Source organism: Symphalangus syndactylus, chromosome 1, assembly GCF_028878055.3.
Source record: "Symphalangus syndactylus isolate Jambi chromosome 1, NHGRI_mSymSyn1-v2.1_pri, whole genome shotgun sequence".
In the NCBI taxonomy this organism is placed as follows: Eukaryota; Metazoa; Chordata; class Mammalia; order Primates; family Hylobatidae; genus Symphalangus; species Symphalangus syndactylus.
In genome coordinates, this window is record NC_072423.2 from 28,646,545 (window position 1) to 28,661,095 (window position 14,551).

At 43.8% G+C, this 14,551-nt stretch overlaps 1 pseudogene; it reads left to right on the top strand.

Annotated features, from left to right (window-relative positions):
* The first annotated feature begins 13,758 nt into the window (after positions 1–13,758).
* LOC129492728 (small ribosomal subunit protein eS26-like) lies at positions 13,759–14,159 on the top strand (annotated as a pseudogene).
* Positions 14,160–14,551: the final 392 nt, after the last annotated feature.

The following is a 14,551-nucleotide window of genomic DNA, read 5'->3' on the forward strand; positions in this document are numbered from 1 at the left end:
TTGTTACCCACTCAGCAGGCCAAGACACTTTGCTCTTCACTTTTCTGTGGCTTTTCTCTTAACCATCTCAGATATTTCAGATCCATATGACTGACCTATCCCTGGACTTTTCTAGTGTATGATTCTCCTTTTCTTGACTCACACTTGCCTTTTTTACAGGAGGACACCAATCGGTTTCACACTTTGTTTCCCCAGGCTTCTACAGATTCATGTCTACTCATCCCTTTAACAAAGAAGGGTGACAACAAGGATCATATTCAAAATATTTGACAACTGCTCAGAGCGAAGTAAAATATAGACACCTGGCACAGACCCCAACCAGTCAGAACAGGCATCAGCCCTGATTAGCCAGTACAGTTGCATGCATCCCACCTGGTGTGGAAAGCTGACTAATGCCCTGCTGTCCTAGTCCCCGGAAGCTGTGAGTGTCACCTTATATAGCAAAGGGACTTTGCAGGTGTGATTAAGTTGAGCTTGAGATAGAGACATCATCCTGGATTATCCAAGTCTTAAATGTAATCATAAGTGTCCTTATAAAAGGAGGGCAGAGGGAGCTTTGACCATGTAAGACAGAAGACATACAACTATAGAAGCAAGATGCTTCACGGCCGCTTTGAATATGGAGGAAGGGGACCTGAGCCAAGGGATGTAGGTGGCATCTAGAAGTAAAAAAGGCAAGGAAATAGATTCTCCCTTAGAGCTTCCAGAAGGAACCAGCCCTACCAACACTTTGACTTTCATCCAATGAAACTAATTTCAAACTCTGACTTCCAGAACTGTGAGAGAATAAATTTGTGTTGTTTTAAGCCACTAAGTTTGTGATAATTTCTCACAGCAGCTCCAGGAAACCAGTGCATCTGGATATATCAGAGTGGAGATGGTCAAGGGAGGGCTGGAGGCACGAGGAGAGTTGGCCATCACACACCCTGGCTGGGCTGAACTGTGGACCCCAGTGCAACACGGAACCAGGGAGAGGCAGGGAGAGAGAGTCTGAGATCTGCTGGGAAGACAAGGCAGGACAAGTGCAAGAGTAAGATGTAGCCAGAAAAGTACTTATGGCCAGAGTCAAAGCAAAACTGTAATCAAGTCCTATACATATCCTCTATGTCACTAAACAACGCTTTAGAATGTCTAGGGCAAAACTCATGGGCTCAAGTTACTGCTGAGTGCAAAGGCTTGCCCCCACCTTGTTGGTAACGGGCAGTAAAGAAAAAAGTCTACTCTATTCCCCTCTAAGAGTCCTGTCCCCTTTTCATGGTGCATCCAGAAATCCTCTAGTACCTGTAGGGTCCTTCACTGGTACCATGGGAGCTGGCTTTGCACTCTCTGAAATGACTGTCTATTGGGTGCCTTGTGGGCTCTTCTGGGATTCCCACTGCTAAAAGCCACCCTGATGATCTTTTGCCTCTGGAAGATACTGGCCTAAGGATAGATATATAGATCAATGGAATAGGATTGAGAGTCCAGAAACAAATCTTTATATTTACGGTTAATTAATTTTTGACAAGGTCACAAAGACAATTCAATGGAGAAAGAAGAGTCTTTGCAACAAATGATGCTAGGACAACTGCATAACCACATGCTGAAGAATGAATTTTCAACTCCATCTCACAGTGTATACAAAAATTAACATAAAATGGATCACAGACCTGTATGTAAAAGATAAAACTATAAAACACTTAGAAGAAAACATGAGCATAAATCTTCATGACCTTGGAGTAGCCAATGGTTTCTTAGATGTGATGCCTAAAGCACAAGCAATCAAAAAAAAATAGTTAAGTTGGACACCTTCAAAATTAAAAAAGTGTGTGCTTCAAAGGACACTACCAAGAAAGTGAAAGGACACTCCACAGAATGGAAGAAAATATTTGCACATTGTCTACCGACAAGGAATTTGTATCCAGAATATACATTGAATTCTTACAATTTAACAATTTTTTAAAAACAATTTAAAAATGGGCAAGGGATTTAAACAGACGTTTCTTCTAAGAAGATATATAAATAGCCTGTAAGCACATGAAAAGATGCTCAGCATCATTAGTCATTAGAAAAATACAAATTAAACTCACAATTTTACACTCATGAGGATGGCTAAGATGAAAAAGACAGAAAATAAAAAGTATTGGTGAGGATGGGGATAAATTGTAACTCTTATACATTGCTAGTGGGAATGTAAATGGTGCAGCCATGGTGGAGAACAGCTGGGCAGTTCCTCAAATGACTTTCCCTCTTACTCCATGTTCCCACGTGGAGGACAACCATCACTGTAATACTTCTGGTATCTTTCTCCATTCACTTCCCCCCAAGACACACACACACACACAAATGAGACAGACAGACATGGGCTGGGGATGGAGGCTTCTTCCCTTCTGACCAGGGGCTTTGCCTCTCTTATTGTGGGAGTGAGCTTGGCCTGGGAAGGAGATGAATTATAATGGAAGACAGAGAGGGAAAAAATACAGAAGACCACCCAATAGTGGCCTCCCCAGGCCTATTTTCTATTTAGGCATTCACTTTCCTCCCATAGGCCTCTGTGTCGTGGTGCCAAATTCTGTTCTTTGCTAAATGGCCTAAGATTTCCTCTTGGTATCACAGGCTTCAAAGTCTCCTGGTGCATCACACTCAACTTCCTGTCCCCCTGGCCAGATTTCTGTCCTGACAGCAGGGTGTTTCCTGGGCCCTCTCACTGCCTGCCTTCCTCAGCTTTGAGAGGCTGACTGGCCTGAGGACCATTTCCCCGACCTGTCCTTCCTCTCCAGTGTCTCTGAGCCCACCTTCTCACCTGGTCACAGTTCCTGCTTCCTGCCAGTGCCCTGAGTCTAGTGGCTGCAGCCCCTTCTCCTTCCTCCCACGAGGTTCTGCCTTGGAACCCCTGGTCCTGGCCTCTCCCTCTGTCTCCCCACTCCCCTTCTCTCCAAAGCCCTGGCAGGAGGAACTAGGACAAAGGGACTAAATGGGAAGGGCTAAGAAATCTGGGAGACAAAAGGAACCTTTGTTTTCATCTACTCCCTGCTCCTGGCCAGCCCCTTTGCAGAGCTGTGCCATCCACCGTCAAGTTCACATTCACCCCCTGATCCACAGCACATGGCCTGGCCTTCCCTGCCATCTGTCCAGCAGCATAACTGCCTGGCTGTGCTCATTGCAGACTGTAAATAAACCAGTAGTCTCCACTTCTAAGGGAAAACCAGAGCACAGAAATTATGTTAATTCCATTCCTAACCCATTTACATGCATATATTAATATGAATCATGTTACTGCTCCAGCTGTTTCATTATTACAAATACTCTTTGGTGATAAAACCATCAGGTACAAATAACAAACAGCTCTCCTTCTAGCCTCCACTCTTTCACAACTGCCAACACAATCTTGCTTAACTCTACCAGAAAATCTGCTATAGCCATTAGGAATTTAAAGCCCCCCAATAATTTAGTTTCTTTCAAATGGATATTAACTGTCATGTTCCAAGGAAAATGTCAGAAACAACAGGCTATGGTAGCTGGTTGGTGCTGGAAGTTATTTTAGAAGAACTTGAATCCCAAGCACACAAGTTCATATGCTCACTGAGATCAATGCATGTCACACTCTAATGAGTGTTGGATCTTACATAATCGTTGAGCAGATGGGCTGTAGCCATGATTTTGTGCAAATGTAAATTATCCTCTAAATGAGATGTGCTTGAAAAAGATACACCAGGCTCAAATTTCCAAACACAGAAGGGAAAAAACAACTCACCAAAGCCCCATTATTTACTCAGCTGGTTTTGAATGCAAGTCTCCTAGCCAATGTTTTGAAAAATTTATCCCACAGTCTTAAGAAGAGGGAGAAGTCAAGGGCTCTGCACAGTTTCACCTTCCTTTCCCAGCCTCCAACAGCAAGGCATCTGTGGAGAGAGAGGAATTTTGCTATTTACTGGGTACAGTCCAGGAAGGTTCACATTCTAATCCTTTTTTTTGTGTAGTATATTTTAAATGGAGGTGTAATTAACACACAATGAAATGTGTAGCCCTTAGATGTTTCAAACAAACAAACTTTGACAATTGTAAATGTCCATGTAACCAACACTTGAAACAAGATATAGAACATTTTCATCATGCCAGAAAAGTTTCCATCCCTACCCTCAACCAGGCAACTGCTGATTTTCTTTCTGTTACTATAGAATCAGTTGTGTCTGTTTTAGAATTTCATGTATGTAGAAGCATACAGTAAGAACTCTTTTGCTTTTAGCTCCTTTCATTCAAATAATGTCTTCGAGATTCATTCAGCTTGTTGCATGTATTTATAGCTTGCTCTTTAAAAAACTTGCTGAATATATTCCATTGTTCCATGAATGTATTCTATTACTGGAATTAGAATCCAATGATGGAATGTATTTCATTATTCCATTATTCTACTGAATAGACTAAAATGTGTTTATCCATTTACCTATATCTGGACATTTGGATTGTTTCCAGTTGTTGGTGCTAATTCAGTGGGGAAAGGAAAGTCTTTTTAACAATATTGCTGGAACAACTGGATATATGTGTGGAAAAAAATGAACTCCAATCCCTATCTCACTCCATTTATAAAAGTTAATTCAAAATAGATCATACACCTAAATGTAATAGCCACAGCCACAAAATTACTCAAATAAAGCATGATAACTTCATGACCTTGGGGTGGGCAGAGTCCTTGGACAGAACACAAAAAGCACTAACCATAAAAAAATTTGGATTTTATCAAAATGTAAAATTTCAGCTCATGAAAAGAGATGACAAACCACTGGCTGGGAAAAAATGCTCGGAACACATATATTTGACAAATGACTTGTATCTAAAATATATAAAGAATGCTTTTAGGCTTTAATTACATCTCAATTTTTAAAGAATGTATACAAGCAAACAATAAAAAGACAAAACAACCCAATTTAAAATGGCAAAAAAAACCCTCAACAGACACTTCACAAAAGATGCACAAATGGCCAATAAATCCACAAGAAAATGCTCAAAATCTCTAACAGCCCAATTTTTACCAGTTCTTGTTTAAAATTCATCTGGTCAGCTGTTCAAAGCGTTCCCATTTCCCCATCACACTGGAAGATATAAAATGCCAAATAGAGGCAGATTTTGTTATGTGAAGACTTAGTTCTCCAGCCCCCTCAGATTGCGTGCTTTCTGCTTAGTAATTACAAGGCATTTTCTAGAATTGCTGAGGTGAACGTACCTGCAGCTGCCAGAACCTATCTTTGTGTCATCTCGTGCTGCAAAAAGGAAAAACTCTGAGAGCTCGTAGCTTCGGGCCATGTGTGGGAAAAGAAGGGGGTGGCTTGTGGGCTGCAGGCAGGGCAGGTCAGCCTAGAAGGGAGGGAAAGTGTGTAGGGATTTTATCAGGACCTGCATACAATCCGCCCTATCCAGTGAAGTTCAAGTTTAGTGCAGCTTTTATAAGCAGAGTAAAATCAGAATCTCCAAAGGGTTCAGTTTTCATCACTAACCATTTGAAAGAGAAAACATTAGCCTCCAGGTTTCTTTAAGAGGCTGGACTTCAGCTTTCCTAAAGAATAGCAACGTTTAGAATTTATCAGTACAACTACTTGTGGGGCACCAACTACATCCGCAACAGGCGCTCTTGTAAGCGCGGTGAAGGTATGACTGAGTGGTACACAGCCTCAGGAAGCGTCAAAGACGCTAACCAGGCTGTTTTTCAACCAGTCAGTCAACCATCCATACCAGGTAGCTAAGGAGAAGGAGTTTTCATTGGTGGCTGAAACTGAATAGTGACAAAAGTGTCCCCGGCCCAGGGCATTCAAAACATTAGAATTCTGCTATTGTTAGGCAGGTGTTTTATGTTACTCCCTGAATCTGGGAAACTAGCTGCTGAGATAAGTAACAAGCATTTTATCTGGATCTTGATTGGAATCAGATTTAGATTAAATTCAGGTGAAAACAGAGTCGGCCTTCTAACTACATTTTGAGAACTGCCGCTAAAGGAGGAAGAAGAGACGTGCTAAGAAGGAGGCTCTTGGCAATGGTGCTAAACTCCACAGAATTGAATTTAACAGGAGCACAACAACATCTAATTAAAGCTTATTTGGGTAGGAGGATCCCACATAAATTTATCAGATAACTGATGTTTATTGAAAAGCATTTTTTAAAAAAAACTTACTAATATATTTTATCTAACCCAATATACTAAAAATATCACTCCAACACGTAATCAGTGTGAAATTGATTAATGAGACATTTTACATTCTCTTTTTTGTACCAAGCTTTTGGACTCTGGAGTGTATTTTACATGTGCAGCACCTCTCAAAGTGGCCTGAATTTCTAGAGTTCACTGGCCACATGTGGCTCATGGCCTGCTCCCATGTTGGATGGTATAGGTGTAGAATCTCATGGCTCATGTTTGGCCTGTTGCTGCTCTTGCACATGTGAATTTTTCTCCCTCAAAATTTGCAGCTCCTCCTGTAATCCCAGTGCTTTGGAAGGCTGAGGCAGGAGGATAATTTGAGGCCAGGAGTTCGAGACCAATCTGGGCAACATAGCAAGACTCTGTCTCTACAAAAATTTTAAAAATTAATTGGGCATGATGGAAAACACCTGTAGTCACAGCTACTTGGGAGGCTGAGGTGGGAAGATTGCTTGAGCCCACAACTTCGAGGCTGCAGTGAGCTATAATGATGCCATTGCACTCCAGCCTGGATGACAGAGCAAGACCCAGTCTCTAAAGAAAAAAAAAAAAAAAAATATATATATATATATATATATATATGGTTCCTTAAGGGCAAAGCTGACAGCTATTTCTGTTTAACATTATAACTTCCATAGTGCCTTGCCTAAAACAGCTGCCTATCAGATACTAGCCAATTAAAGTTAATTGAGTAAGAACTTGTGGATTCATCAACTGTCTCCTGAATTTTCCCTCAGAATGTTGATATTCCTTAAACTGCCAATTTGTGACTTAAAAAATATTTTTCTCTGCTTGGTTATCTTGGTTATATGCTGAGCTGCATTTTCTGCATTTTATTTGCTTTAGAGACAGCTTCTGTTTTTCCTGTAAGTCAGAGATGAGTGTGCCACCCCACTCCTCCCTATATCCATGGGCTGCCTCCTAGGGACTGTCCTTCCCCCGATGGGAGGCCAGTGGACCAGGAGAGATGCCAGCTGTGTTTCCCACACTTGCCAGATAGAATCGCCCGGAGTGCCTGTTAGGGTCACAGGTAAAAGCCACAAAATGTTTAACCTGGTTCATCATTTCAGTTGGAAAAACTTTCCAAGATAAAATAATTTGTTAAGTCTGCAAAGTATTTTACCATTAACAAAATATACGTGAGCTTTATTGCCTTTGCTACTTAAAACAACAACCTCAAGAGGTCTGTAGGGTAAATGTCAGGCACCTGTTTGTCGTGTGAGGCGCCGAGACTGGGAGGTGCGGGTACACTGTCTGAAGTCCCATAGCTGGGAGCTGGTGGATAGAATTTCTGAACACAAGTTTTCAATTCCCAGTGTTTCCCACATGTTGAAGACCCAACTGTTTGTAGTTAGCTATTGTTTCCATGAAATACTCGAATTATGTTGGCTTCAATCCTGACTTGCTAATTGTCAGGGATTGGTGCCCTTTAGTGTATCCTCTAAAGAGTTCTGTGAGCGCCATGATGCCGTTGCCCACATGCCCAGGTTCCCCTCAGCCTGCATGTTGACTGCGACCCCACTGCACCCTTTGCCGCCCATGGCCATTGAGCGCTCTCTGCTCCGTTGGGCACCTCTGCCCTCTGCTGGTGACCCCTGCTCATAACAACTCTCTCGCCATCTTTGGTGCTCCCTTCCAATGTAGGACCTGCCTTCCCCATTCTCCCCAAAGCATCTCAGGGGCCAGGCAGTTACTTGCAGCCAAACTTCCTTGATATATTGTTCAGGGGACAGAAAAAAGAAAATACAACCCAAAGAACAGCTGATACTTCCAAATAGACGTGGCTCTGAGCTTCCAGCCTTGACCCAGCCCCAGAGTTCCTCACCATGTTTGGCTCTTAACTGTCTTCCCAATGTCAGGGCCAGCCCCACGTTACCATACACTGCCATGGGGCCGAGAAAAAAATGACATGAGTCCCTTTCCCTAGTCTGAAATTCACCTTTCAAGTTTTCATTTACTGACCTAGAATCAGGTTAGTGGAATTATCAGCAGGGATGGTCTCTTTTCTCAGGGAATTTCCTCCTCCCCAAGCTTGCATTACAGCCTTGAGTGGGACAAATGAAATAGCACCGGAAAGTAGCCACCCAACATCCCTGTGTTCTGAGGCACTCAGACTTAAATGACTGCCTCTAAGATAGTCCTCTTCCTTCGCACATGCTTTCCTTCAGTGTGAGGTCAAGTTCAAGTCTACAGAGGACTCCTGTTCCCACGGAAACACAGATCTAGGTCTCCAGCTTGTTGAAGAACATACCCAACTCCCCAGAACAGGCAATATCTTAAGGACACAGGGCAATGTCACTCCCTGCTGAGAAAGTACAGATCTCTTCTAATAACAAATGTCTGCCAAAAGAGACACTGAATTTGCAAAACCAAGAAAAAGCTTAACTCCTCAGTCTAAGAAATCTGTAAGAGGACCACTTTACCAAATTCAGGTTTTCTCTCCACAGAGGTCTATGAACCCCTAGCTCCACCTTTGCTTTCCCCCAGAGAGAGGCTTTCCCTGACAAAGGGAGAGAAGGGGACAGCCTGCCTCAATGAGAAATTTCATATTCCCCTCTTAGGAAGTGATTCTCTTAGGAGGCAGTTTCTGCTGCTAACTTTAACATGCTGCTTTTACCAACTATTAAACCCACCCAGGCTTCCAAAAACAGATGCAGTTCTAGTAAGGGCAGTCTGTGATAGCCAGTGCTGAGGAAGTTGAGTGCTCTGCCCATCCTCCTGTGAGTTCTTACACAGTGTAGACAGAACAGAACTTCGCCTCCGCTGGGTGACTCAGGCACCCAAACACCAATTAACTGCGCTGTTCTGCTAATACAATGACGCCTCCAGGGAAACTGGGCTGGGCAGGTCAGTTTACCCTGGTATTAAAGGGCCCCAGACAACTCTTCGTTGAGTTCTGTCTCCTGCTTTATAGGTGTCTTAGTCTGTGTTGTTATAATAGAATACCAAAGACTGGGTACTTTATAAAGAACAAAGATTTATCTCTTACATTCTGGAGGCTGGGAAGTCCCAGGTCAACGAGGCTACAATCTGGTGAGGGCCTTACTGGTCATCCCATGGTGGAAGGTGGAAGGACAACAGAGTACATGTGAGAAAGAGAAAGGGGAAGGATGCCAAATTCATCCTTTTTATCAGGAACCCACTCTTGCGATAACTAACCCTCTCCCACCCTAACGACATTAATCCATTTATAAGGGCAGAGCCTCATGACCTAATCACCTCTTAAAGGTGATTAACACCACCCACCTCTCAACACTAGCACTGGGGATTCAGTTGCCAACACATGAATTTAGGGGGACACATTCAACCATAGCAGTAGGATTTGCATTTCTTACTTGTCTTTCAGGCTGTCACATTTGTCCTTCCTGCTATTGTTGGTGACTCTGCTCCACAGAGACCCATCTTCTCTTCTCATCCCTGTTGTGAGCTGAGAATCTTGACATCCAAACTTCATAGAACTGCTTCTGCATGAACAGCATATCCATTTTGAGTGAGGACCTCAGGATCTTCCATCTGAGTAAATAACATCAAATTTAGTTTCTTAATTGTTTCTTCTTTTTTCAATTCTGTTGCTGATATTCATTCATCCATCTATTCATTCAACTTGTGTGTTAGGTCCTAGAGCCATGGTTCTTAACCTTGGCTACACACTGGAGTCAGCTGGGGAGCCTTAAAGACTTCCCAACACCAGGCTTCCATCACTGGAAGCTTCTGATATAAATGGTCCGGGGTATGTCTTGGGCATTGGGAGTTTCAGAAGCTTCCCAGGTGATTCTAATGTGCAGCCAGGGTTGAGAACTCCAGGTCCAAAGGCTAAGAGACTTCTTCATGGTTTGTTAATAGCCTGTGGGAACCCATCAGCTCCCTTCCCCATAACATCTGACAGCTATTTCCACCGTTAGGAGTCTTTGGAGCTTTGTCTTGTCTATATTTTTTGCTCCTTGGAATATTTGAGTCTTTAGGGATGCTTTTCTGGACCTTTCTTTCTTGCATAATGTATAGAATATGTGACTAGAAAGATTAAACTCTTGGGCCAGAGTCTGACATCGTTGCAGATAATAAGCTTTTATTGGTCATTGACTTGGGATCAAATCTTAGTATTTAAGAAATCTGAGCTGCTTCCTAGAACAGAATTTTATCTTGAGCTATAGAAGGCACACTCTGTCCCCAAACATCACGGCTTTTTTCCTCATCTTCCAGACTTGAAACTCAGGATTCTTTTTCAGCATAGAGGTCTGATCCAAAAGGGCAAAGAGTTGTAGTTCCAGCTTTCCTAATCACTTCCTGTGTGACCTTGGGTAAGTTGCTTAATCACTCTGGATTCTAGATGCCTCATTTTAAGGTTTTCAGTCATACATGTCATAAACTTAATTTTATTATCAAGGGGTTGTTGTGATCATCAAGGATTGTAAATGCATGCTTTTTTTGTAAAGAAAGAAATTCAGCAGTTTTATTACAAAGTAAAATACTGTGAATTGGTGTTAACCCTTCACTTCTTCCTTTCTTTTCCACAAGTTTAACTCTAGTTTAGTGTTTTAAAACTTTATACAGAGATTATTGAACGTGATTTCTGAGACTCCTGTAAAGCACAAATAATATACTATTTTAATTTGGGATGGGGTTTATTTTGTATTAATTCTATTTAGGGTTAGAATTGGGAACGTGTGAAAAGAAACAAAGTTGAGTGATACAAAGTCCAGCCTTCTGAATGGAAGACAGAGTTTCAGGAGTTGCTTGGGGGCTGGACAGCCCTTCCCTCACCCCCTGCTATATACAAGGAAAAATATACCCAGCAAGCGGGCAGGGCACTTCCCAAGGCTAATTTACCGGAGCTGTTTTGTAATGCAATTCAGGTTACTGACTCTATTAGCAACATGTTGTCCCACTGTTGTGCCTGCAGGAAGGACATCTCTTGCAGGCCAGGGGAGGTTAATGGCAGAGATTAACCCTCGTGGTGCCAGAGGACCAGTTTATTTTCAGATGTCCAAGGCTGACAAAGGAAAATCAGAAAGAGAAAAGAAAAGTGAGCTGTCGCTTTGAGTCAAGACCATCCCAATTTCTTTTATCCACGCCTCCATCCTCAGGGCTCAGGGCTCTCCTCTCCACCTCCACAGCAGAGTGGGCAGGAGAGAGCCTAGCTGTGACTTTTATGCACCTGGATGGGGCCCATAGATTTTCATGACACAAATGGAGACTGAGGTGGGGGAGAGTCGGACAGACCAGGGAGAGGGGATGCTGAGGTCTGAAGGAGAAGAGACTAAGGAGCTACACAGTGTGGGGAGAGGGAGATGGAGGCAATGGGAGGAAAGAGATGTCCCCAAGAGGGAACACTGTGCAGCCACAAAGTACGCTGCTCTGATCTCTCTTCAAGACAACCTGCCTCATGGAGAGAAACTGGTGTACGGCATTCTGCATATTCTGATCAGTTTCAGCCCTCACAGGGAGCCCCCAGCACCCCCACTGCACTCCTCAAGCTGCTTCCAGCCCATCACTGAGCAGAGTGAATGCTCCTTTGCCTTGAAGATCCCCATCTGCTAGGCTTCCCTGAGATTCCTCCTCCCCAGGCCTCCTTCCTCCCCTTGCTCCTCCCACAGGTATCAGGTCTGAGCTGTACTCTGAAGACGTTCTCTTTACTTTTCACAGACGTGTCCCCCAGTCAATCAATCTCTTGCGTGTCTAATTCCATCTTAGTGTCTGCTTCTTAAGAAGTAGACTGACCCAAACTGACACTGCCCCTCTGGGATGTCCACAGGAACCTCTACACAGGGACGTCCTAGTTTATGTACAAAGAGTCCTTTCCCTTCTGCCCATTTATAATCTCCCCTGTCCCACCGTGCAAAATGAAGAGATCCCTTTCACTTCTCCAGCGTCTGAGTATGAACATTGCCCCAGGGGTATTGAAAACATCCCAGGTGCCAAACAAGAACAGTGTGAAACATTGGCATTAGCCTTCTTTAATCAAGATACTACGAGCCCGTGATTGGTTCCATCTTAAGTACATTGTGGCTAATGGACAAACCACGGTGTTTTGTCCATGTTGTCATGTTCTTGTTTCACATCTGTTAAAGACCAGGGCGGCAGAAGTGATGCCCAGTTTCATTCAAACATTTCCTGGAGTGGCCATGAGAAGGCTCCTCACAGAACTCCAGCTCCAGGTAGCTCAGTGGACTCAGGGGCCCCTGTTCCCACCCTCTGAAATCCATTGGCACAAATGCGCATGGTTCCATCACCATGAGCTACTCTCAGCCAACTGCTGAATGTGACTGGGAAACTGAGGCAGATCTGCTCCTGGTAGACTCGGGACTCCTCCGATAGCCAGCCTTGACTCGCGAATTCCCTGGTGGCCTTGCTGAAACTTCCTAAGGGTGCACGGCAGCCTGGGATGCTTCCACCCTCTCTCCTTCATGCAGCCTCGCACTCACACTGCCATCTGACCAGTCCCAGCCTTCCTCAGCACTGCCATCCCACCTTCGCTTTCTCTCATCCTTGATTCCTCTAACAAAGTCTTTGCATGCCAAGTCTCTGCATGTGTAAGCTCATCATGGGTCTGTTTCTTGGCGAACCCACCCAAACACGGGTCCCTTCTTCCCCCATAAGCCACCCCTGCCCTGGCTGTCAAAGACTGCAGCCCTCCTAAAGGGGAGCCCATGGGCACAAAGCAGATGCCCTGACAGAGCTGAGCCTTTCTTCACCTGGACCCCATTACATTGTCACCCAGACATTCGTGGTGGGGCTCCATGGCCCAGCTCTCCATGTCTCAATCAGAAATGCAAGGCTGCCATCATGAAGGATGCAAGTCAACAGAAAGATTTGCATTAAAAAATAAAGTTGAACTTTTTTTTCTTTTTTGACACAGGGTCTCACTTTGTCACCCAGGCTGGAGTGCAGTGGCAAGATCTCAGCTCACTACAGCCTTGACCTCCTGGGCTCAAGTGATCCTCCCACCTCAGCCTCCTGAGTAGCTGGGACTACAAGCACACACCACCACACCTGGCTAAATGTTATTTTTATAGAAATTGGGAGGCCGAGGTGGGCAGATCACGAGGTCAGGAGTTCGAGACCAGACTGGCCAACATGGTGAAAGCCCATCCCTACTAAAAATACAAAAATTAGCCGGGTGTGGTGGTAGGTACCTGTCATCCTAGCTACCTGGAGGCAGAGGCAGGAGAATTGCTTGAACCCAGGAAGTGGAGCTTGCAGTGAGCCAAGATCGTGCCACTGCACTCCAGCCTGAGTGACAGAGCAAGATTCCGTCTCAAAAAAAAAAAAGAAAGAAAGAAAGAAAGAAATCGGGTCTTACTGTGTTGCCCAGGCTGGGCTCGAACTCCTGGGCTCAAACAATCTGCTCACTTCAATCTCCCAAAGTGCTGGGACTACAGACATGAGCCACTGTGCCTGGCAAAGCTGGACATTTTCTAACAGAAAGTAAGTCTGTTTTGACAATGAGACCTGGCCTTGCTATTTTGATTACACGGCAGACATTTTCTGTATGTTGAATGACTGAAACTGGGGGGCAGGGTGGGGAGAGCCCACATGTTCAAGCACATAGTTTAAAAAGTATAGATTTTTGCTCTCTGGTCCATGCCTCCAAGATGACAAAGAAAAGAAGGAACAACAGTCGTGCCAAAAAGGGCCACGGCCACGTGCAGCCTATTCACTGCACTAACTGTGCCTGATGCGTGCCCAAGGAAAAGGCCATTAAGAAATTCATCATTCGAAACATAGTGGAGGCCGCAGCAGTCAGGGACATTTCTGAAGTGAGTGTCTTCAATGCCTATGTGCTTCCCAAGCTGTATGTGAAGCTACATTACTGTGTGAGTTGTGCAATTCACAGCAAAGTAGTCAGGAATCGATCTTGTGAAGCCCGCAAGGACCGAACACCCCCACCCCGATTTAGACCTACGGGTGCTGCCCCACATCCCCCACCAAAGCCCATTCAAGGAGCTGAGTTCTTAAAGACTGAAGACAGACTATTCTCTGGAGAAAAATAAAATGGAAATTGTACTTAAAAAAAAAATTACAGATTTTTAAATTACGTTTATAAACAAGAATTGAAATTAATGATATTTCAGGCTATCCAACCTCTTCTGAATACAGCAGGTATGAAAATATGCTTCCAAAGAAACTGTTATAATTAAGAATCACTTGGTAAATCTTGATAAAGCTTTTTGGTGTACTTCCTAGAGAGTAAGAGAAATAAGTGGTTCTAATGACTGAGTAACAAATCCTTCTGCAAGTCAAATGGTTTCTAGTTCCTTGCCTTGAGCAAAATTGAAGGAGTACTTAATTGAGCTGTCAACTAATAGATGGAAAATATGATTTTTGGCAGATACCTTAGAAGGAGCTTAGAGAATTGAGTGCTACTAATGTAAGAGAAATTTTTCT